General features: G+C 37.8%; 1 long non-coding RNA gene across 1 annotated transcript in view; it reads left to right on the forward strand.

Moving 5' to 3' along the window:
• Window positions 1-23,102, forward strand: part of LOC113592840 (uncharacterized) — a 141,752-nt gene that overhangs the window by 111,914 nt on the left and 6,736 nt on the right. The window contains exon 4 of the long non-coding RNA XR_008291040.1: window positions 17,028-17,112. This is a non-coding gene — a long non-coding RNA (uncharacterized LOC113592840). The remainder of the gene's footprint in view (window positions 1-17,027; window positions 17,113-23,102) is intronic.

Consider the following 23,102-nt stretch of genomic DNA (forward strand, 5'->3'; position numbering starts at 1 on the left):
TTACATGGTCCATAGCTTGAGTTGGAAATGGACCATGGGAACATAGGAAAATCCTCTTCCTGGGAGGCCTTTGCCAGCTGCTGCTTACCAGACTTTGATGGTGTAAGTGCTGTAGGGGAGTCCAGTAGGCTTACGAGTAACTGTCCCGAGAGTTCTGAGCCTTGGAAGTCTTCATCAAGTCACTGGCTGCTAACAGTGGTGACGTTAGAAAGCTTTGGTCAGGGTCTAGGCCGCTCACTGTTCAGAGGGCTGAAATAGGCATGGGCAGAGGTGGGGAATAGTCTCCTGGAGGTGGCACAGCTTCTGCGTGGGTTTCCACAGCTTATGCCGTGACATCCAGCCACACAGGATGAGGTATTTTGAGAGACACAGATGAGAAATTCTCCAGAAATGAGATTTACCTACCAGGACTTAACTACCCCACATCCCTCTGCACTCAATTTGGACTACTGGATCCAGGAGCTAGAGATCAGCCTTACTTGGGGAAATCAAGGAGGGTCCAAGCACCCTGTTTCTGGGAGGTATACCAGGTGCTTATCAAAAGAATGAACAAAGAGAAGATATTTCTTTCACCAAAAGTAGGAAAAAAAAGCAGACCTTAAGAAATATCCTTTTCAAAACAAATTATTGTGGTAAAAAGAAACAAATTTTTTTTATCGTCTAAGTAACAAATATCCAAAATGTTTTAAAAATTTCAGGTAGAGAACTTCATTGCTGGGGTGTGTGTGTGTGTGTGTGTGTGTGTGTGTGTGCACGCGCCTGTTTTCTTTTTCTTTCTCTTTTTTTTTCTTCTCCATTTTTCCCCCTGCTACCTACCCAACACCCAGACTTTCTCCCTTCCTACTCTCAGGGATTCTCTAAGGAGTCAAGGCACTCCTCACACTAAAGAAGCCTAAGGTTTCAGATTCTCCCCCCTTGCTTCCAAACCAGGCGGCCCATGAACAGCATCAGCCAATCAGATGCTCCTAACCAGGAATTTAAGTTCTAAGAATAAAACGAAAGCCAAGGATACCTTAGAACTTATTCACTGTCATGGCACATGGCAGCCACAGAGTTCAGGACAGAAGTGCGAGGGCCAACGTGTCACCAGAGCCCAAAGTCTCCCGGGCCCTTGCTTTGACACGGTGCCTCCCGCCTAACTTCCCTTGGTTTTTACCCATTTTTCAAGTTTGATCCTCTAGGCTTCGTGTGGATTCTGTGAGATTCATGATCTTCTTCCAGTAATTACTTGTCCCCTTCAGTTAGGCAGAGGTGGTATTAATCAGTAGCATCTAATACAACAGATAAGGAATTTTTTGTTTTAAGTTTTACCTCATAAAAAGGTACTTTTGCACTCTCTCCTGGGCATTTAGAGTTTTCACAGATACCAAATGTGAAAACTTCTTGTCATAGCCCGTGAAGGTTCAGTGCTGGCATCTCCCCCAAGGTTGTGTCCTGCTGGTTAGAGCTCAGCTACCCTGGTTGTACATGCCTGTCCTGATAGATGTCTGGCTACCCCAGAACATGTCACCTCGGTCACAGGTTATCTGCTTTCCCAACATACTCCTTGGAATCAACCACCTTCTGCATCCTGAGTTGATGCTGTATTCCTCTTACCTGGTTGAAACCCCTACTCCAACAGTTTTTATGATCATGACTTAAGTGCTAGGCCCTGTGGAACACCTCACAGCTCAATAAAGTTAAAAATGTGACCTAACTAATTGTGTGGAACAAGCAGGTCCGATTTCTCTTCTTGAATATCAGCCAATCATACCTCTCACACATGGGTGCCATAAAAGCATTCGCAAAACCTTCTCATGGCTCAAAGAGAGAGATGCCTGATTTACGATTTCTTGATAGCCCTTAACATTTCATTTGGATTTAGAGATGACTCTAGACACATCAATCAAACAAGCTGTTTGCAAATCTTTCTTCTCAGCTGTTACTGGTGCCAGATTGTCTAACAAATAGAGGCACAAACAGATGTAATTTGTGACTGGTGGTGACCGTTCTCTGTCATGCAATAGGCCAGCTGGTAGCACAATCCGCAATACAGTCTATGGCCTGACTCACAGACTCTTCATACACATGGACAGTGCTTAAATATTATAATTATAAAGTAATAAAAGCTGTTGTAGGAAATCGATTTAGGCATTTGCTTGCAAACTTTATAGCTGGAAAATAGTATTTTATGTTATGTTGTGGATTATATCATGTATTCACATAATCAGATCGCGCAAACCAGAACTTTCCTTACATGATTAAAAAATATATATGGATTGCATGGCAACTATACTTTATTTGTTTTTTAATTTTTTAATGTTTATTTTAGAGAGAGAGACAGAACATGAGCTGAGGAGGGGCAGAGAGAGAGGGAGACACAGAATCTGAAGTAGGCTCCAGGCTCTGAGCTATCAGCACAGAGCCTGACACGGGGCTCGAACTCACGAATCATGAGATCATGACCTGAGCCAAAGTCAGACGCTTAACCAACTGAGCCACCCAGGCACCCCTGCTTGTCAACTATACTTTAATGAAAAATATATATATATGTAGTTAGGGTAATTGACAAATAGAACTTTGGTAAAAGTATCAAAAGAGTATGTAATTGACAGTCCAGAGACATGACATATACTAATATGTGGGTAAACATGTGCATATATATATATATATATATATATACACGCACACACACACACATATATATACACCCACACACATATGTATATACACACACATATATACACACACACACACATATATACACACACACATGGATAACATATACATAAACATACACACTCACACATAAATATATGTTATATTATGAAATTATAGCAATTTTGTGAATAAAAAAGAAAATTTAAAACTTGCCAGGGTGTTTTCTTAATTATTTAGAAAATAAATCTTCCCATCTTTTGTACATAAGCTAATTTCACATGAATTTAAATAACAAAAAGCCAAACTGTAATAGCTGGATGGAATATATAGATAAATCTGAATGGTCTTAGCATGGGTAAAGATTTTCTAAGGATAAAAGCAACCTAAAGAATAAAAAAAGAGCAATACATTTTACTTCCCCCAAATTAAAATATTTTATATTATAAAAAAAATCATTAAGAAAACACCAAATTATTGAAACTCAAATTGTCCAATAAATCGTACCTCTCTACTCTGTCCCATTTCTGAACCTATTGAAAAATAAAAGAGATCAGTCAGTAGAGATCAAGATATCACCTTTCTTAGTAAGCTAATCTTGGAGGGTGTTGCTGGATAGTGATAGGCAGGTGTGTGCTAATATAAAGTCACTGAATTAGGTCGATATACCCATCCACTCACAGCTAGCCTTGGACCAACCAGAGCCTTCACAAAATACAGGGGGCCTGCCCCTATCAAACTCACAGCATGAAAGAGCAGAACAGAACTTGTTTTTCTCACCTCACTGGAGGGAAGTTTGCTCCCAAACTCATCGATGGGATCATGATGCTTTTTCTCCCTCGAAAAGAGTGATAACAACGTCAAGATACCCAGGGATTTTATGCAAATAGATTCACACATAGACATCAAGAATGAGGTAGAACCTTTCTCTACTGAAGAGAAATTAAGGGTAAATACTTGTTACTGAAATCGTAATTGATTACTAACTATAGCACATAAAGAGCTTATGTAAACTATGTAAAATAAGAAAAAAATTCCAATTGACTATTCAGCAAAGGACATAAAAACTCACGGGCTTTTCTCCCTCTGGCATGGTTGTGGGAATAAAACCACAAACTCAGATATTTTTGTAGTGTGGGTTTGGATCCTGGATGCTTTACCTGAGGGGAGTAATTTAATGTCTTTCTTTCTTCATCTGTAAAATATTGTAATAATAATAATAATACCTACCTTGTGTGGATGTTTGATAAGGAAATACACCATCCTGTGCTTAAAGATTTTAAATTATTCCTGAAAACCCTGTCATTAAGTGAATGACTATTATTTTTTAAAAAGCCATTAATTTAAATGGGAATATTCTATTCCAACTAAGCAGTTCCCTAAGCAGTGAGTACATAAGAGATACTCACATCCTTCTTTATAGCATTTATATTATGGAATTCAGACCCTTATAATACATAGTGTGTGGTGACATTAATCTGTGGTAGGGCTAGTTTGAAGGGAGACATTGAAAACACCTAGAAAACATTATCAATACAATGTTTAAGGCTACTGAAAAGATCAAACTCTTCAACCACTTAGAAGTATCTATTGATTGATATATTAATAATGTACTAATTGATACATTAATTAAGAAGTGTACTAAGTAGTATAATTTGAGATTTAAAAAAAAAACAGAGGGAGAGAAAGAAGCAACTGAAATAGGGTGAAGAGCTTTTTTTGAACCCAAATGCAAAATCTACACAATATGTTGATGATGAGCTTTCATGCACCAAATAATATAATGAGAAAGCAAAAAAAAAAGAAAATGAAAAGAAACATAACTGTTTTTCCATGAAAAACCAAGTGGTCAAGAAATAAACATTATGTAGAGGATATGAGAAATATACCAGAACTATAAATTTTGAATTCTATAGAATGCAAGTATAGACTAACTCTTTTCATAGCTCCTGTGGACATTTATTAAAATTAATCCTAAAATAACACTCAAAGAAAAATTCGATAAACTTTAAAAATAAGAAATATATTCTTTTTAAAGTAAAATAATGTTGTCCTACATTACTTTTGGGTTAACGGTATTGGGATATTTAGGATAACCTTAATGGCGATGATAACCTTAATATGTCAAGAATCCTTACAAAATAAGTAGAGAAATCATGAATTATTCTGTTTTTTAAAAAGGGATAAAAGACATGAACTCTGTGAAATTCACAAAAATCAAGCAGGCCATAAACCTATAAAAAGTTTGAAAATATTTAATCAGACAGAATTTTTTAAAAGTTATACTTTAAACTTACTTTGAAACAAATGTATTTTAATATAGACTATATGTAAATCAAAGGGAAAAATTGGTCCTGGGACCAATTTAAAAATAATACTTAAAAAATAGAGACATATTTTAAAACAAAAATTCTACTTTTAGGAATTTATCTTGTGGAGACAATTAAGCATGTGAACCTGTAATTAAGGAATTAGGCAATAGGATGTTCATGACAGTGTTATTTATGAGAACAGGAAACTGGAAATAATCCAAATTTCAGACAACATGTAATTGGTTAACTAAATTATGATATCCTTTTACAGCCATAATAAACCGGTTTTTGAAATATGACAAGGCAATTTGTTTATAATACATGGTTCATTTGAAAAACCTGGTTACAAAGCTCTTGCAAGATATATTCCATTTTTGTTAAACATGTGAATAGAAAACTCGGCTGTGCACTAAAATGTTCATAGTGATTTTATCTGTAATTATGGATTTTAAATTTCTTCCATCTGCTTAACTTTATTTTCCCATTCTACAATACACATGTAAGCTGAAAACAATAGTGTCTGTTAATAGTTTTAAGAAGTCATGTCTCCAATTTTTAATGCATCTAGAAATTGGTTCTTCAAGTTAGCAGTGCCATCTGCTGTTTCTTCAGAACAACAGGAAATTTCAGAATTTGGGAAGTCAGTAATTCTTAAACATTGTGACATACTTAAGGGAAAAGAGGAACATACATGAAGAAATCTTATGAAATTCACTTAGTTTAACTTACATATGGTGCCATTAAAATGGTTTTCAAAATCTGAATATGGACTCTGTCATTCTTTTGTCCCTTTGTTTTACTTTATAGCTTTATCATCTTCAATTTATAGTCATCCCTTTTCTAGAAGTAATCCAAGAGAATGTGAATTCTAGCCAGGTGTCACTGCTAGCCAGAAAATTGTAATGAATGCCAAGGCTCAAGGCAAAGTCATAAATGGGAAAATGGAACAGGTCAGAAGCTGGGGTAAAAACAAACAAGGATCAGATAAGGGAAAATTGGTTAGGACAACAGTAGTGAAAAAGAATGTGTTGATAGACCTCTTTTGTAGGAAGGAATGAGTATCTGTCACAAATATAAGTCTAATAGCTTATAGGAAACAGTAAGAAACATACAGCCTCCATTTTCCCATTCTGTCCGAAGGGGTTTAATAAAAGATTTGTCAAATGTAACCCCACATCCAGATACATTCATATTTACAACAATCCCCAAATCTAGCTATGCTGTCAAAAAAAAGTCTAGATAACCTGATAGTACTTCTTCACAATAAACTGATGTTCAGCCAGTGCTTCACATGTTATCTTTTTAATAGCCATTCTATAACACTATTTTAGGCTCAAAATCAAAATCGCTATAATTGTCTTACCTAATCTATCTTTCATGTTGAGAAAACTCCATTTACCCACTTGTAATACCCTTGCAACTGTCCCATGTCCCCTTAATGTCTCAAAGATGCTTAGTAGTGAGTGATTCAGGTATTTCGAAAGAAGTTTCTCCTTGAGCAGAGGCCTGAAGACGTCAACATGTCTCCTGCTGAGGAGCATTTATGCAGCTTTGTGGGATTTTTTGCTTAAAAAATACACATTATTTTCAAAGTAACTTTTAATTAAGTTGATGATAATATGTTAAAATCCACCACTTAAAATTGTGGGAGTCTGAGGAAGCCAAAGCAAAGACAGTGGTGTAAATTCAAATCTCCCAACATGGCCTCTTAAAAAAAAATCAGAATAACAAGAAGAACAAATAAAACTATGCAAAACTCTTGTAGTAGAGAAGGTCCAAAGTTTACATGTAAAATTAGAAGACTAAAAAGACCAGTGAACTATATCTCATACTCATGACAGAAGTGTTCTTTGAGGTCAACAGCAGCCCATTAAAAACTGCGTGAGAGAAAAAGAGAAATGTCAGTGGACCTAAGATTGATCTAAAAATTACTTCCAGAGAAAGGAAATCAACCCTAAGTGTAAAAATGCTGGAAAAGGGTAGTAATTTCATGAAAGGGGCTTAAAAATGTATAAGAGGATATAAGAAAGCAATTGGAAGAGAACAAATTTTGGTGAAAGATAAGGGTTAAAAAGGTGAGAGAGACACGTCTTGAAAAATTCAGCGTAAATGAGGAAAAGAAGCAAAAGAAATTTAAGATCCTGAAAGACAAAAGGAAATAAAAATGTCAAAGAGCACACATTTTCTTTACTCTCTACAGAAAATCAAGCACCATCTAAAAAGAAGTTACACTTTGTTATACTGACAGAAGAAGGTGTTTTTGAGTAAGAATCTCATAAGGGGCACCTGGCCAGGTTAGTTGGTAGAGCATGAAACTCTGGATCTTGGTATTGTAAATTCGAGCCCTGCATTGTGTGTACAGATTACTTGAAAATAAAACCTTAAAAACAAAAGAGTCCCAAGCAAGGACATAGTCTTTGTACAAATTACTGTTAAGAGAAAACAAAAATGCAAATCGAGTTTATCTGATGAACTTTTCCTCAAACAGAAGAAGAGCAAAGTAGGAGGAAACTATAACACAGTGCTCCAAGCTGAATTAAATATTCTTAAACCAGTCTTTTGGAATTAAAACAAAAAACAGGTTACATCAAAAATCCAAGAGTTAAGAATAGAAGGAAATGAAATGGGAATTGATTGAATTGGAGGGGGAGGGGAATCATATAAAAAATGAAGACTAAATCATGGAGAACCCAAGGAAGAAAAGATGTGAGTGAACACTTAATAAAGTGTAATGAAAAATAGTAAGAAAACAACCTTGTGAATGAAAAATAAAGAAGAGGTTTTTAAAAGGCCAAAGAAAAGTGACTGAGATGGTATTCAAGCAAAGAAGAACTAACTTACGTATAACTGCAGTTTCAGAAGGAGGAAAAATTGACCCACCAGGCAACATTGAACCACAATGATAAATGCTGTGATATACCCTATTAGACCTATTAGTCTGAAACTATTAGACTTTAAAAATTAGGAAAAAGAGGGATGCCTGGGTGGCTCGGTCGGTTAAGCATCCAACTTCGGATCAGGTCAGGATCTCATGTTGCACGTCAGCCTCTGTGCTGGCAGCTAAGAGCCTGGAGCCTACTTCGGATTCTGTGTCTCCCTGTCTCTTTCTGCCCCTCCCCTGCTCGTGCTCTGTCTCTCTCTCTCAAAAATAAGTAAACATTAAAAAAAATTTTTTAAATTAGGAACAAGCTTCTCAAGGCCACCAGGTTAAAAAAAATAAAAAAAAGTTACAAGGACAAGATAATGAGACCAACATCAATTTCTCAGAAAAGCAGAAGTAAAGCGAGGCATCAATTGACAGCGTTTTCAACCAGCTTAAGGAAAGGAGGTGTGAACCAAGAATTGTAGAAAGGCAAGTTGCCTTTCAGATATTGATGGTAATATGCTAGTGAGCAGCTCATTCTGTACCCAACGGCCCTTCCTGAGAAATCTACTAGAACAGGAGCTTCTCATAACTGAAGATATGACTGAGGAAGCTTCAGCAAAAAAAAAAAAAGACGGCATACATTTAATATATTCAGTTGTAGATCTAAGTAAGATCAAAACAAAAATGGAGACAGGCATGGTAGAAGAATGCGTTGTATGCTGTGTAAGTTATTCTTTGACAAATATAAACAACGCAACTAAACTATGGGAGGAGGGACAGCAAAAGGGGAAGGTAGAATAATTTTATTCTTTTATAAAACTTTTTAAATGTTTATTTTTGAGAGAGAGAGAGAGCACAAGCGGGGGAGGGACGGGAGGGGGGAACACAGAATCTGAAGCAGGCTCTAGGCTCTGAGCTGTCGGCTCAGTGCCCGACTGGGGCTTGAACCCATGAACCATGAGATCAAGACCCAAGCTGAAGTCGGATGCTTCACCAACTGAGGTAGCCAGGCGCCCCGCTAATTTCATTTTTTTTTAAATATAGAGAATGGAGGAGAGTAAATGGATATCAGAAATAACTAATAAAATGCTGAGTTAAAAGTTAAAGAAGGAAGAGAGAACTAAGAGTATTAAAAAGTACGTAAGGATAAGGATAACACTAGAACTTTTTAAATAGAGAGAGATTTTAAAAGGTAAAAAACAAAACAAAGAAAAGCTGCAATGTATAGAAAAAAAACTCAGCAAATGTACATTGTAATTATGAAATACCATGATAAACTTGAGACCACAAATACCAAGTTGATAATAAAAGCTCAAGGATATATAAAGCTTCAAACTCTGTTAATAGAGTGTACCTACTCAAGTGCACATGGCAGTCATAAAAACTGATCATATGTCATGAGGAAAATATCAATCATTACCATGAAGTAGAAATGTTATACATTATCTTATCACAGAGCCAACAAATAAAAATTATTGACAACAGAAGTCCAGCTGGAAAATTAAAAGCCTTCCATTCAACAGTTCTTGCTTAATAGGTGATGGGGGAATACAAACTGAAATTACAGAAATTTCGAAAAATAATGAGATGAAAACACTACATATCAGACTCTATTTGGTATATTTAAAGTACCGATCAGAGGAAGCTTCATAGTCTTAAACACTTTTATGAGCAAAACTTAAAGAATGAAAATAAATAAATTTCCAGCTCAAAATGCAAGGGGGAAAAAAGAAAGAAAAAAAAAAAAAGATAAATGAAGCAAACCAAAGAAAGAAATAAGCAAGGAAGTAGTAGAGATAAAACCAGGAATTGTTGAGGTTCAGAATAGAAAACAGTAGATCTAATTAATAAATAAAATCCCCATTTTGTGGCAAAATAAAACACTAGACAAACACTAACTTAAGGAAAAAGAAAGTTAAAAAATACTAAATGAGAAATTGAGTGGAAACAAACTGAAGCAGAAAGCAATTAAAAATCACAGGGGACTGCTTTATAGATGTCTATACATGTAAAAATTTAAAACCTTGATAAAATGGATAATTTCCTAAGGAAATTGTATTTGTGTCCTATGGCTGCCATAACAGAGTCCCACAAACTTGGTGGTTTAAAACAAATTCTCATTGTGTTCTTGGCTCACTTTCATTGCCACAAAAATGTAAAGGCTACCACGGTTCAGTTGTTTCTTTTTCCTTTTGTGTGTGTCTCCGTAAGGTCTTAAGGACACATCTTCTTAATTCATCTTTTGTACTTACAAACCAAGCTTGATGTCTTTGCTTCTCAAACGCGGTGCATTTCTGCTTCTGAATTCCCCTTCTTGCTTAATAATGCCCATTGACCAACGAAATTATCTTAATGTGCTAGTCTCAAACATATTCTGCTAATAATTGATGGGGACTGATAGACTAGAGATGGTGTTATGTGTTAGATTTCATTGCATTACAATAAATTGATTGGAAATGTTTAAGAAATTGTATGAAAATATGTGCTGAAGTTTAAGGCACAATTGGATAGTTTATTTATTTTTTAACATGTATTTATTATGGAGAGACAGAGACAGAGCATGAGCATGGGAGGGGCAGAGAGAAGGGGAGACACAGAATCCAAAGCAGACTCCAGTCTCATCAGCATGGAGCCCGATGCGGGGCTGGAACTCACACCGTGAGATGATGACCTGAGCCGAAGTCAGATGCTTAACCGACTGAGCCACCCAGGCACCCCCACAATTGGACAGTTTAAAGTCCTCATTGTTATAAGAATAATGAGAGTTGGGGTAGTTTTTGGTTACAGAGTCAGATTGTCATTATCTGACAACCTCATCGCAGATAAAATCACTGTTATTAGCTCAGAGTATGTTCTTTCAGACATTAAGTGTACATATACATAACACATAAACATACAATATATGCATGCACCTTCATTTCTAAAAATGAGGGAAAATACTGTTTGTACTTAGTACTTTGTTTTTATTTTTTAACCCCCAAAATCTCTTATAATTTTAACTTTCACTTGGTATTTTAGGGACTTTTAACAAGCAAATGAATAATTAAATTAAAACTTTGAATTCCTGAATATTACTGCATTCTATGATACTATTGAGTTTGTATCATACATCTCTTGGACATTTATTTTAGTTTATTATTTTTTTAATGTTTATTTATTTTGAGACAGAGAGAGATGGAGGGGGCACAGCACGAGTTGGGAAGGGACAGAGAGAGAGGAGAGAGAGAGAATCCCAGGCAGACTCCATGCTGTCAGCACAGAGCCCGACGTGGGGCTTGAACTCTTGACGCCGTGAGATCATGACCTGAGCCATGATCAAGAGTCGGATGCTTAACTGACTGAGCCAGCCAGGTGCCCTTAGTTCAGTTTATTTTTTTAAATGCTTCAGTTTTATAAATAAAAAACCTTTTGTGAAAAAATTATTCTCTTAGGATTAGTTCTAAAAATAAATGTTCTTTTATAGTATTGCCAGTATTATAATTGAAAACAAGTTGCTAAATTACTGTGATGTAAAAAGCACAAAAATGATACATTTGCTGAATAAACCCAAGAGCTTATGAAAATATCAGTGAAATACACACGACTCTAGTAATCTGAGAATAAGAAAAAATACTCATTATTATGAAGGATAATACCACATACTTCCATAGTACTGAAAAGGAAGAAATTGTTCAAGTAAGAGACAGAAGTAAGAGATGGAAAGTAAAGACTAAAAAAATACAATAAAAATAAATAAAAGTACATTAAAAGACTCTAATTCAAAAAGATAGACTGCAGATGAGCAAAAGGATAGAAATAATCACCTCACCTGGAGGTATGGTGGCAGACGAGGAAAGAATTGAGAGACTCCTTGGCTAACACTAAAAGGATATTCCAGAAGAACTACAATAACAGGGGAAGATAAACACATTAGGAAGTCATGTAGAAGATAACTCAGTTGGAGATTGTTGTCTAAAACCACAGGATGAGGCCGGAAGCAGGATATCTAGTAGATCATAGCTAATGTCAAAGCACTGAGACTGAAACAAGGTTTCAGAAACAAGGTTTCTCTCGAAACAAGGTTTCTCCCTGCGATCATTCTACTGACCAACTACCTGAATTCAGGATATAAGCCCCACAGACCAAGGCAATATAAAAATACGGTTCTAATGTTCACCGATTGTGGCGCTGATATTTGCTGATGGTGTTCGCTGCTAAGTTAACATTTTTCTACAGTACTACACCAAGATGATACGTAAGTTTAAGAGTTCTGGGCTGCTCCTTAAGGTGTACTATGGATGCGAACCTTCATGCCTAATGGCACTTGACAACACTATCATGCGTTTGTATCTGAACAAGGGGCCAGAACGATTTCTTTTTCTTTTCTATTTTTTTAATGTTTATTTATTTTTTGAGAGACCAAGAGAGACAGAGCGTGAGCGTGAGTGGAGGAGGGGCAGAGAGAGAGGGAGACACAGAATCCGAAGCAGGCTCCAGGCCCTTAGCTGTCAGCACAGAGTCCGAGGTGGGGCACAAACCCACCAACCAAGAGATCATGACCTGAGCCGAAGTTGGACGCGCAACCGACTGAGTCACCCAGGCGCCCCCAGAACTTTCTAATAAAAGAGTTGCAATTATTTTCATTATTATCAGCACAGATTCTTACTAGAAGTTTAATGTGGTGACACAAATGAAAAATCTCTATGAAGTATGAATGTACAAATATTCGTGTTTATTGACCCCATCTGTAACTATTGCTTCAGTTTGACCTTCTTCAGGTGGGAGGAGACGGATAATGCATTTGATCGTGACCTACCAAGGTAATATCACAGAGGACGTATATAAAACTTTGTCCAAAATGAATACCAAGCCCCCAAAATCTGAACAGTCAATAGTCCCTTCAAATAAGGATCTGGGAATGGAAGACACTTGATTTTCTCTTTTGAAGTCTTTCAGAGTTAAGCCCATGAGCCACTGGAGGGCAGCAGAGACAGAATTTTAACACCAAGGTCATTTACCATTCGTTGACCAATTGCTGGATTTCTTCATTTAACACCTAAGGAGTGCCTACTATGTGCAAGGCATTCACTGTTTATTATGGCCAAAGTCATATGTAAACTGTTCCATTAATTACTTCTATTGTGAAAGAACATTTGCCACGCATTTCTGTAGGGATCTGGATCCCTATTGTGTCTAGTGTAGACAAATCTACATATGTGTGCATAGTACATTGAGAAGTCATAAAATTATAGAATTTTAAAGATAGCGAGAAACTTACAGACCACCCATACTTACTAATTTCTGTTTGAATGATGTCACTATCTTTTCTGTTCATTCCTGTGTGTAAGCATGTTTACTGGTTTTCTTTTTGACTTGCTCATTGTGAAAGTGTGGGAAAATATAGAAGAGTGAAAAATGAAAATAAAATTCAACCATAGATAACTGTTGTGTTTTGATCTAATCCCTCCCAGTCAAATATACATAGATGGAGGTTGATTTACTTTCCAGATTTGATCTTGGAATCTATAGATATAGCTTAAGATTATGCTGTAACACTGAAGTGCCATATCCATATCAATAAATATTTAAAGAAAAATACCAATGACATAAAACATTTTAAGAAGTTCAGTACTTTTTATGTGCTACACTGTGCAGACCACAACAATTTATTTGGACAGAGTTCTTTTTATTTTTCTAGATTAGTTCATTTTAATTTCCACCCTGCTTTCAAAAGAAAAGAAAAAAGCTTTAAGTTGATTTTGGAGATGCCTTGTATTTTGATCCATCATAAAACATAGAGCAAGAAGAAGTCACGGAATATTCTCAGTGGGAAAGATTGGGGCATTTATTGATTTCAGGATGAAACATTTTAATGATAAATTAGAACTAAAATGTGTGAGGGAGGGGAAAAGGGAATATGTTCAAGTGTGTGCATTTACCATCGGATATCTCAATTCATGTAGTCAAGTAGTGAGGCTGGGGATAATTTCCCTTACCTCCCACGGCTGCCACCGTCAAATGGTCTTACCAAAATCAAGGGGAAGAATACACGGTTTAATTTTCCACTTACTTAGCAAATCATCACTAAGATGTGCCAAGGCTCTATTTCACATCAGGAGATTTCCAGAGCAAATGAGGGGATATTTCCTGTCCTTGAGGGATATATAGTCTAGTAGGAGGCAGGCAAGTAAATCACTTGCTGTGTTAGGGGCTACAAGGTATAAGGCCTGGAGTGTTATGTGGTGCATAAGAGGTTCACCTGCAGGGGGCGTCTGTGTGGCTCAGTTGGTTAAGCATCGGACTTTAGCTCAGATCATGATCTCCTGGTTCCTGGGTTTGTGCCTGCGTTGGACTCTGTGCTGGCAGCTCAGAGCCTGGAGCCTGCTTTGGATTCTGTGTCTCCCTCTCTCTGTGCCTCTTCCCCACTCGCACTGTCTCTCTCTCTCTCTCCCTCTGTCTCTCAAAAATAAAATAAACATAAAAAAAAAAAAGGTTCGCCTGTGGGTATAGCTCGGGAGTAGAACATTTGCTGCCTAAGAGGCTCACCTAACCATGTTTTAGTCCTTGGAGAAGTTTTAGCCAAGAAGATGTTTAGGTTAGAAACTGAAGGTCAGAGGAAAAGGGTGAGACAAGGAGAGGAGGAAAAGCATTTGGCCAGGAGAAACAGAATGCAAAGGCCTGACTTACTCTGTGAATGGTTAGTAATTCATTATGATCAGGGAGCTAGGTGGAACAGCAAGGCAGAAGAGGCAAGCAAGAGTCAAACCATAAAGGTCTTTGTAAACCATATTGGGGAGTTTGAGCTTAACCATGTAACTAAATTTTAACTTTACAAAGTTAATTCTGGCTTGTATGTGGAAAATGGATTCAAATAGAATATACTGGAGGAAGGAGGTCCAGTTGCATCTACAAGCTGATGAGTAAATTTTGTTATAAATTCTAAGAAAATGGTTGATTCTTTCCAGAAACTGATACAGACTCTAGATATAACAGGCGTTCAATGTATATTGAATACTGACTAAAAGGATGAACCTATACTTGGCCTATTGTTATTCCATCTATGACCATTTCAATATCACTATCTTTTTTTTTTTAATTTTTTTTAACGTGTATTTATTTTTGAGACAGAGAAAGAGCATGAAGGGGGGAGGGTCAGAGAGAGGGAGACACAGAATCTGAAACAGGCTCCAGGCTCTGAGCCTATCAGCACAGAGCCCGACGCGGGGCTCGAACTCACGGGCCGCGAGATCATGACCTGAGCTGAAGTCGGCCGCTCAACCAACTGAGCCACCCAGGCGCCCCAATATCACTATCTTAATGCCACTTATTTATACTTCTAAACCAGTATCACCCACTTGGAGTTGCACACACTGAAGATGTCAGCTGATTCATCCTCTCTGACCACTGTCAAAAACTGGAAAAGTCTGATTTTGATCTGAGTGTATGTTACATAGTTTTACATACATCTGAGTGTATGTGTTGCATAGAGGAAGACTCTGTTTACTTTGTTGGATTTCTTTTACCGGTCTTATTGCTTCAGTCTATCAACTTCCCTCGGAGAATTTATTTTGGCAGTCTAGTCATTTGTTGAATGTTTATCCATAAAATGGATGAGACTACTTGAAAACTCGCCCCGTTTTATGGTTCAGATTATAAAAGTAGATCTGCATATTTTAAAGAAAAACTGTTGCACAGATTGTGTACATAGCACATAAAATATTGTTTCCTCGGGCACCGTGTCGCCTTAGGGTCAGAGGGAGAATCTGAAGGGAAATGTCTGATTATAACAAAATATTCATGTAGTTCTGTGTTTCTTGAGTCACAAACTTTCTCCGTCTGCTGTTTGTTAAGAAACAAGCTGGGGGAATGGAAATTCAATTTATTTTCTTCAAGAGACTTTCAGGCAGTAATTTCAAAACTGCAGTGTCCGGGAATAAAATGTTTTAAGCGTGGCAAAGTAATACAGGAGTAGATGGTACCAAAGGACTTTTTTTTTTTTAATATGAAAGAAAATTACATGCAGACAAAAGACAGTGGTAAGTCAAGGAAACATTTGAGTCATTTACAGCTATCCCTATCTTCATTTGATCATTTGATATCTGTGGTGTTCACTTGGAACGGCTTAAATATATTTCAAGTTTGTCTTTTGAACTGCAAGTTAATTGTCATTTGTGGTCAGAAAAATGGAAAGCAGATTGAGTAAGTAGCATTCCTTCAATAATTTTTAAAGATGCAAAAAGTAGTTTTCACATATAGTCATCAAAAGCACGTATTTCCAAGACCCAGATGGCTTGAATGAAAATATTAACATATTTTCTAAGCCAAAAGTAAAAAACATATAGAGATAGTTTTATACTTAAATTCATTCAAAGATATTCCATCATTTTAATCACACAAAAGTAGATTTGAAAGAGCCTTAAAACAGTAGCAACTTCAGAAGAACTTCAGAATTCTCGTAACTCCCAATGGTCTCACAGTCTATGGTGGGACAGGAACAGCTTTGTTTCGTGAAGGGAAGAATGTGTAGAGCACAAATCATTGCTTTAATAAAGCCATCTTCGTTGCCCCAGGAATTACTGAAAATTTCTTCCAGATTCTAACAACAGTCTGTTAACACTGCTCTTCACTGTTGTGGGATAAGTGGATTTTATTCTTCCTACTTACATATGCAGAAAATGGCGTTTAATGAGATAATACCACATGGATCGATGAATGTAGGGGATTCTGAGTTTCACATGGATAAATTAATGAAGGTGAATAGTATGGGGTGGCGCGCAACATCAGAGGTTAATTATTTATGGGTGAATGGCGGGAGGGAAGTGGATGATTCGGGAAGTAGAAGGATTGTTGAAGGTGATAACTTTATTTTGGACGTGTTGAGTTTGAGAGGCCCGTGGAAAACCAGATGGCCGATCCAAGTTGTAAATGATTAAACAAGTCAAGAGGTTGGAAAGAGGTCTGGGCTGGGAGTGGAGGACTGCGAGAGACTGGATGAAGTCACTCAAGGGGACTGTGTAGGGCATGAAAATAGGAGGCCAGCAAAAGGAATATGCATAAGGAAAGCTTTTGAGTGGTGGAAGGAAATGCCAGAAGCTAGAAGACTAAAAAAAAAAAAGAAAGCAGATGATCACAGGACGAGCAGTTTTCATTACCTGCTGCCATTAATGGCAAATATTTACCAAATAAACGTGGGCATGATAGTCTTTACAAAAATGGTGTTCTTTTCTTCCCAGCCTTGCAGTGAACATTTGGAAGTGGCAGTTTTCTAGCTAATTTCATATTTAGCATGAAGCCAGGATGAATGAAAAAGAAAACAAGGTATGCATGTATAAAACATAGAATAAGTTTCAGTTTATGACCCAGGTAGCTGGTTTTGGGGAAAAGCCAAAGCTAATAGGAAAGCCAAATGGCAGTGTTGGAGTTCTGCCATGGAAGTGACAGTTCGGGTCGGAATGGTGTATACGAGGGCTCAGGTGGCCTCCGACTAGCAGCTCCGACTTTACCGTGTCCAGAGTTCACATGAAAATACTGACAGAGCCAGAGGGTAATGGCAGTCCGAAACAGCAAACAGTGAAGAGCAGTGTTAACAGACTGTTGTTAGAATCTGGAAGAAATTTCCAGTAATTCCTGGGGCAACGAAGATGGCTTTATTAAAGCAATGATTTGTGCTCTACACATTCTTCCCTTCACGAAACAAAGCTGTTCCTGTCCCACCATAGACTGTGAGACCATTGGGAGTTACGAGAATTCTGAAGTTCTTCATTAGTAGGAAGGATTTGTTTACTAAGATTTGTTTGTATTACATGAGCTAATGCAGACTAGTTGCTTATCGGAGTGCTTGGTACAAGGTCATTAATAAATCGCCAGTAGTTCTTCCATGGATCCTTTCCCAAGTTGCCAAAAATTATTGATTAAAACCAGAAAAGAATGAGCATTCAAAATAACATATCAACAGTATAGGCTGACAGCCTGTTGCCAGAATCTGGGAGGAATTGTCACTCGTCACTATCCTAAATGAAACTCCATTTATAAAATAAGTGGGTTTTTTCCTCATTCTTCACCTTGTGAACCAAAGCTAGCTATTTATTTATTTATTTATTTATTTATTTTATTTTTTTTTTTTAACGTTTATTCATTTTTGAGACAGAGAGAGACAGAGCATGAATGGGGGAAGGTCAGAGAGAGAGGGAGACACAGAATCGGAAACAGGCTCCAGGCTCTGAGCTGTCAGCACAGAGCCCGACGCGGGGCTTGAACTCACGGACAGTGAGATCATGACCTGAGTCGAAGTCGGATGCCCAACCGACTGAGCCACCCAGGCGCCCCCCAAAGCTATTTATTATCATCATCACCAACATATGTAACTTATTCTATGCTGAATTGTGTGAAGTCTATGACTCACTTGGGCTCCAGGCACCCTCACCCATTAGCCATCTTCAGGGCATCTGGAATCTATGGAATTATGTGCAAATTATGAATTTTTCTGAGGAGAGGATCCATAGCCTTCGGAAGGTTCTCAAAGCATTAAGAAGCTCAAAGCCACTGCCCCCATAGACTAGGAAACGGTGTCAGGTAGAACCTTCTTGTTTTACAGAGAGCCCAGATGGGGTGTCACCCCAACCTGTCTGGTTCACTTGCATTGATCCCCGAAAGCCTCTATACCTTCACCCATGAGCTCTCAGCCTGGTGAAAATAATCCTAATTTGCAAGAGAGAAATACACATATTACTGATTTTATTTTCACTAACATCTGCTAAGTATCTTATTCCTATTTTTGAAAGATGGCCTTATCAAATTCTTTATCATTTTCTGGTATTTCTTGCCATTTTTGTATCTGTCACTGCCTCTAAAATCCAGAACCTTAAGTCTGAAAGGTTCTGTTATCACACTACGATGCCGTTTTATTTGGTTATTCACATATTTTCTCAGAATTTGGAAGTCTGACATTCAGATGTTTCCCAAAAAAATCCATCAGTTCCTGAAACTGAAGCCATTGCTTTAACGTGTGCCTGCGAAGTACACAAAAGAAACCAAATGTTCTCTCTCCACACTATAATAAGACCTTCATCATCCAAAGAATAGAAAGCACTAAACAAAATTCAGGAATTGATTCGTCATTTATGTAAAAATGGATAAACACTAGCAGAGTAGAAGGAGCATAGAAATTGTTAAGCCTACTAAGTTTAAGCATAGAAAATAAAAAAAATACAAAGTAGTTAGCAGAAGCTGAATTATGAAATTGTAACATTAGAACTCTTCTGTGAAAATGGCCCCCAGATCATTATTCATGAGCCTGGTTGTTCCAATCGTCACATTTAATAGGTACTTTTCAGGCACTGATTTTTAATAATGGCCACGAGACTTACGTTTTTATTCCAAGGTTCTTGGCATTTGCTTTTTTCCTTCCAAATGAACTTACCTGATAGCGTTTGGTCAGAAAACTTGTCAGGCCTCGAAAGGGATGGTGGCAAACTTTAGTAAGGTGCTAGCTGTACATGTTCAAGTTCAGGAAATGCACTTAGAGCTGTAGAAGCTTGTCACTCCAGATAAGAAAATTAGGAAGGTTCACTAGTGTGGTGGTAAGCCAGTTACATCACAAACAGAATCTCATGTGTTCCTCCCACTTCTCAGAAGAGCCAGAGTGAAATCTGATACTTCTTATGATATACTTAAAAGCATAAATATGGGTTACTGGTTTACTCTTACATTCTTGGTTAGGGCTGATAATTTTCCCTTGAAAAAAAAATGAACAGATATAAAAACTGGATATTCCTTTTTTTTTTTTAATTTTTTTTAACGTTTATTTATTTTTGAGACAGAGAGAGACGGAGCATGAACAGGGGAGGGGCAGAGAGAGAGGGAGACACAGAATCTGAAACAGGCTCCAGGCTCTGAGCTGTCAGCACAGAGCCCGACGCAGGGCTTGAACTCACGGACCGTGAGATCATGACCTGAGCCGAAGTCGGACGCTTAACCGACCGAGCCACCCAGGTGCCCCTGGATATTCCTTTTTTTAAATATAATTTATTGTCAAATTGGTTTCCATACAACACCCAGTGCTCATCCCAACAAGTGCCCTCCTCAATGCCCAGCACCCACTTTCCCCTCTCCCCCAACCCCCATTAACCCTATTTATTCTCAGTATTTAAGAGCCTCAAAAAACTGAGTATTCTTAAATATCACCTGAAAAAAACCTGTCTGTAATGCTGACAGAATTATATAACGGAGAAACAAACATAGGCTAAATGAAAGAAGCCAAGCACAAAAGACCACATCCTGTGTGATCCTAGTTATTGGAAATGTTCAGAATAGGTAAGGACGGAAGGTCGATTAGTGATTCCCAGGGCTCACAGAGTAAGGGAGACGATGGGAATGGCAAGTGACTGCCACTCAGTAGGGAGTTTCTTCTAGAAGTAATGAAAATATTCTAAAATTAGATCATAATGATGGCTGCACAGCTCTGTAAATGGACTAAAACCATTGAATTTTGCACTTTAATTGGGTGAGCTTTATGTAAGTAAATTATATTTCAGTAAAACTGACAAACATATATATTATCAATGTTTTGGGAGGCATTCTGGAGCATTAGACACTTTTACCTTAAAAAGACAGAGCAGAGGCCCCACGTTTCCATTCCAGCTGCTGCTTCTTTCCCCACCGCCGCCAATCCCAGATCTGTTCTTTAGTGCAGACAAAAAAGCAGGTATCAATAGGTCAGGAGAAGAATGACATTGAAACAGATTTCCAGCAACAAAGGCTTTGGAGGATTGTAGAAAGGTTTGGAACATGACAGTGTTGAACTGAACTGCAAAATAAAATTGGCTATCTCCTTACTGATGTGGGCAACAAAGGCAAAAGAAAAAAAATTAAGTCTCCTGACGATTTACAGCCCATTGAGGAGTCCTTGAGACTGGCAGAGTGACATTCCTGTAGGAGGTCAGCTGCCTCCATGATGACACTTTGCTGAGGGCAAAAGGCAATCTTAGCGTAACATTATCCTGACTTCCAGGTTCCTCTAAGTCTACTTTAACATGTAAAAATTCCTTTGGAAACTTCCCCCAAATGTATGTTGGCAATCATCCTCCAAGCATACCCTGATATACATCTGACAGGTCTCATGACTGAGCATTTACTAAACAGAAATAAATGACCTCTTCCTAACAATAACAGCTAGCCCTGTCAGGGTCCTGGAAACCTTGCTCCCAAGATTCCTTAGAGAATTACACTATCCCCGGCCTCCGCCCAACTTGAAAGTGCATAAGCAGTCACCCATCACAACCCCAGTGCAGCTGTTTCTGCCCACGGATTCTGTGCCTGTGCTTTAATAAAACCACCTTTTTGCACCGAAGATATCTCAAGAATTCTTTCCTGGCCGTCAGCTCCGAACCCCAGCATTCCCACATCACTTACTACCAAAGGCAGAAACTGGAAAATCCTCCGCACTGAGTTGGCTGTCTGGTTTAACTTGCACAGAACAAAATTTTGTATCAAAGTCTGGTTCTCATCAAGCTGCCTCAGAACATGGCCTTGTCATTGCTCCAGATACCAGCCCTCGTGTCTGTAATTTTAAAGGAGAAGGCTAGAGCTGGGACTTTGGCAACGGTGCTGGGCTTTATGTGGATGCTATTGAAGATCCTTGGAAAATTACCTATAGAATGTATTCTTAGGTAACTGAGGAGCTGCCTAACTCATAAATGCCCATATTCCAATGGACCCACAAAGGATGTCAATTTCTGGCCATTCTGTGGGAGCACATGAATCTCTAATCTGTACTTTGAAGAATCCTGGAAAGTACAAATCTGTGTCAGCATTTGCTCCAATTTGCAACCCAGTGCTCTGTCTTTGGGACACACACACACACACACACACACACACACACACACACAAAAGACTTTAGTGGATATTTGGGAAGAGATCAAAGTAAGTGGAAGGCTTATAATGCCTCTCATCTTTTGAAGTCCTATCCAGGTTCTCAGCTAGACGTGCTAATTGACCAAGGAAAAGATGACCAGTTCCTTTCAGATGGACAGTTACTACCTGGTAACTTCATAGCTGTTTGTACAAAGTCCCTGTTGTTTTCAGATTACAAGAGGGTTATTATTATAGCTACTACTTCATTGCAGCCTTTATTACTGATCATATCAGACATCATCCTGAATGCTTGAATGCATCAATAACTTCAGATAAGAGAGTTTCTTCAGGCCTATAGAATTGTAATGAACAGAATTGCAGGGGAAAAGGATTTGAAAACTCTGGATTTCATAGTGCTAAAAATGCATCATTCCATAGTTGAATCACTTTGAGAATAAATATAAAAAGCCTGAAAAGAAAGTACTTTTGGTTTTCTTATTCTGTGACATAAAACAGGTTTTGTTGTCATATCTCAGAGATCATGAAGTTTTTCTAATGTATCCATGTAATAATATTGAAACTACAGTTGAAAACTTGCTTCAAAAGAGTGCTTTGGTACTAAATTTTTTCCCCGCTGTTTCACAAAATCATATGTATTTAATGAATTCCCTGCTCTAATAGTTAACTACCCATACTCTAATCTTTTGCTGTATCCAGTATGGTTCACAGATTAGCATCATTAGTATCTCCCGAGAGGTTACTAGAAATGCAGAATCTCTACTCCAATCCGGCTGAATCAGGCCTGCCTTTTCACAGAATCATAGGCGCAAGAAGGTGATTCATATGCACACGAAAGTGCTCTAAAGTAGGGCTTCCCACAGAAGATCTCCAGAGCAACTGCCTCAGCTGGGGTTTTGTTACAAATGGAAATTCTCAGGCCCCATCTAAACCTAGCAGACACGCTAACAATCTGTGTCTTATCAAAATCTTGGTGGTTCTGATCATGATAAATTTGCTGCACACGATAAAATCGTTCTGTTGCAAAATAGAGTCACCCGGGGAACTTTAAAAATTCTTGATGTCTAGGTTGCAACTCATGCAAGTTAAATCAGAGTCTTCATGCCTGGGAATCAGGCGTTAGCGTTTTTAAGAATTCCTCCGGCATTCAAATTTGAAAATCTGCATTCTAAAGGAGAAAAATAATATAAATTGATTTTTTTTGATTGATCAAACTAGCTGTAGTTCTCAGAATAAGTATGACTTATTTGATGAAATTATGTTCTAGCAGAAAATAATTGACTGGCCTTTTGGTTCATCTGTTGCAGGAGAGTTTTTTAAAATTCTTCATTCACCTTGAACTCTGTGTTTTTCTTCACTTAATCTGTTACAAATCCTCTGGTGACAGTTGTGCTACAAATGTGGAAAATGAGTGAAATCCAAGCCCTAAATGTAATACG

The sequence above is a fragment of the Acinonyx jubatus genome, chromosome D4 (genome assembly GCF_027475565.1).
Source record: "Acinonyx jubatus isolate Ajub_Pintada_27869175 chromosome D4, VMU_Ajub_asm_v1.0, whole genome shotgun sequence".
Taxonomy (NCBI): domain Eukaryota; kingdom Metazoa; phylum Chordata; class Mammalia; order Carnivora; family Felidae; genus Acinonyx; species Acinonyx jubatus.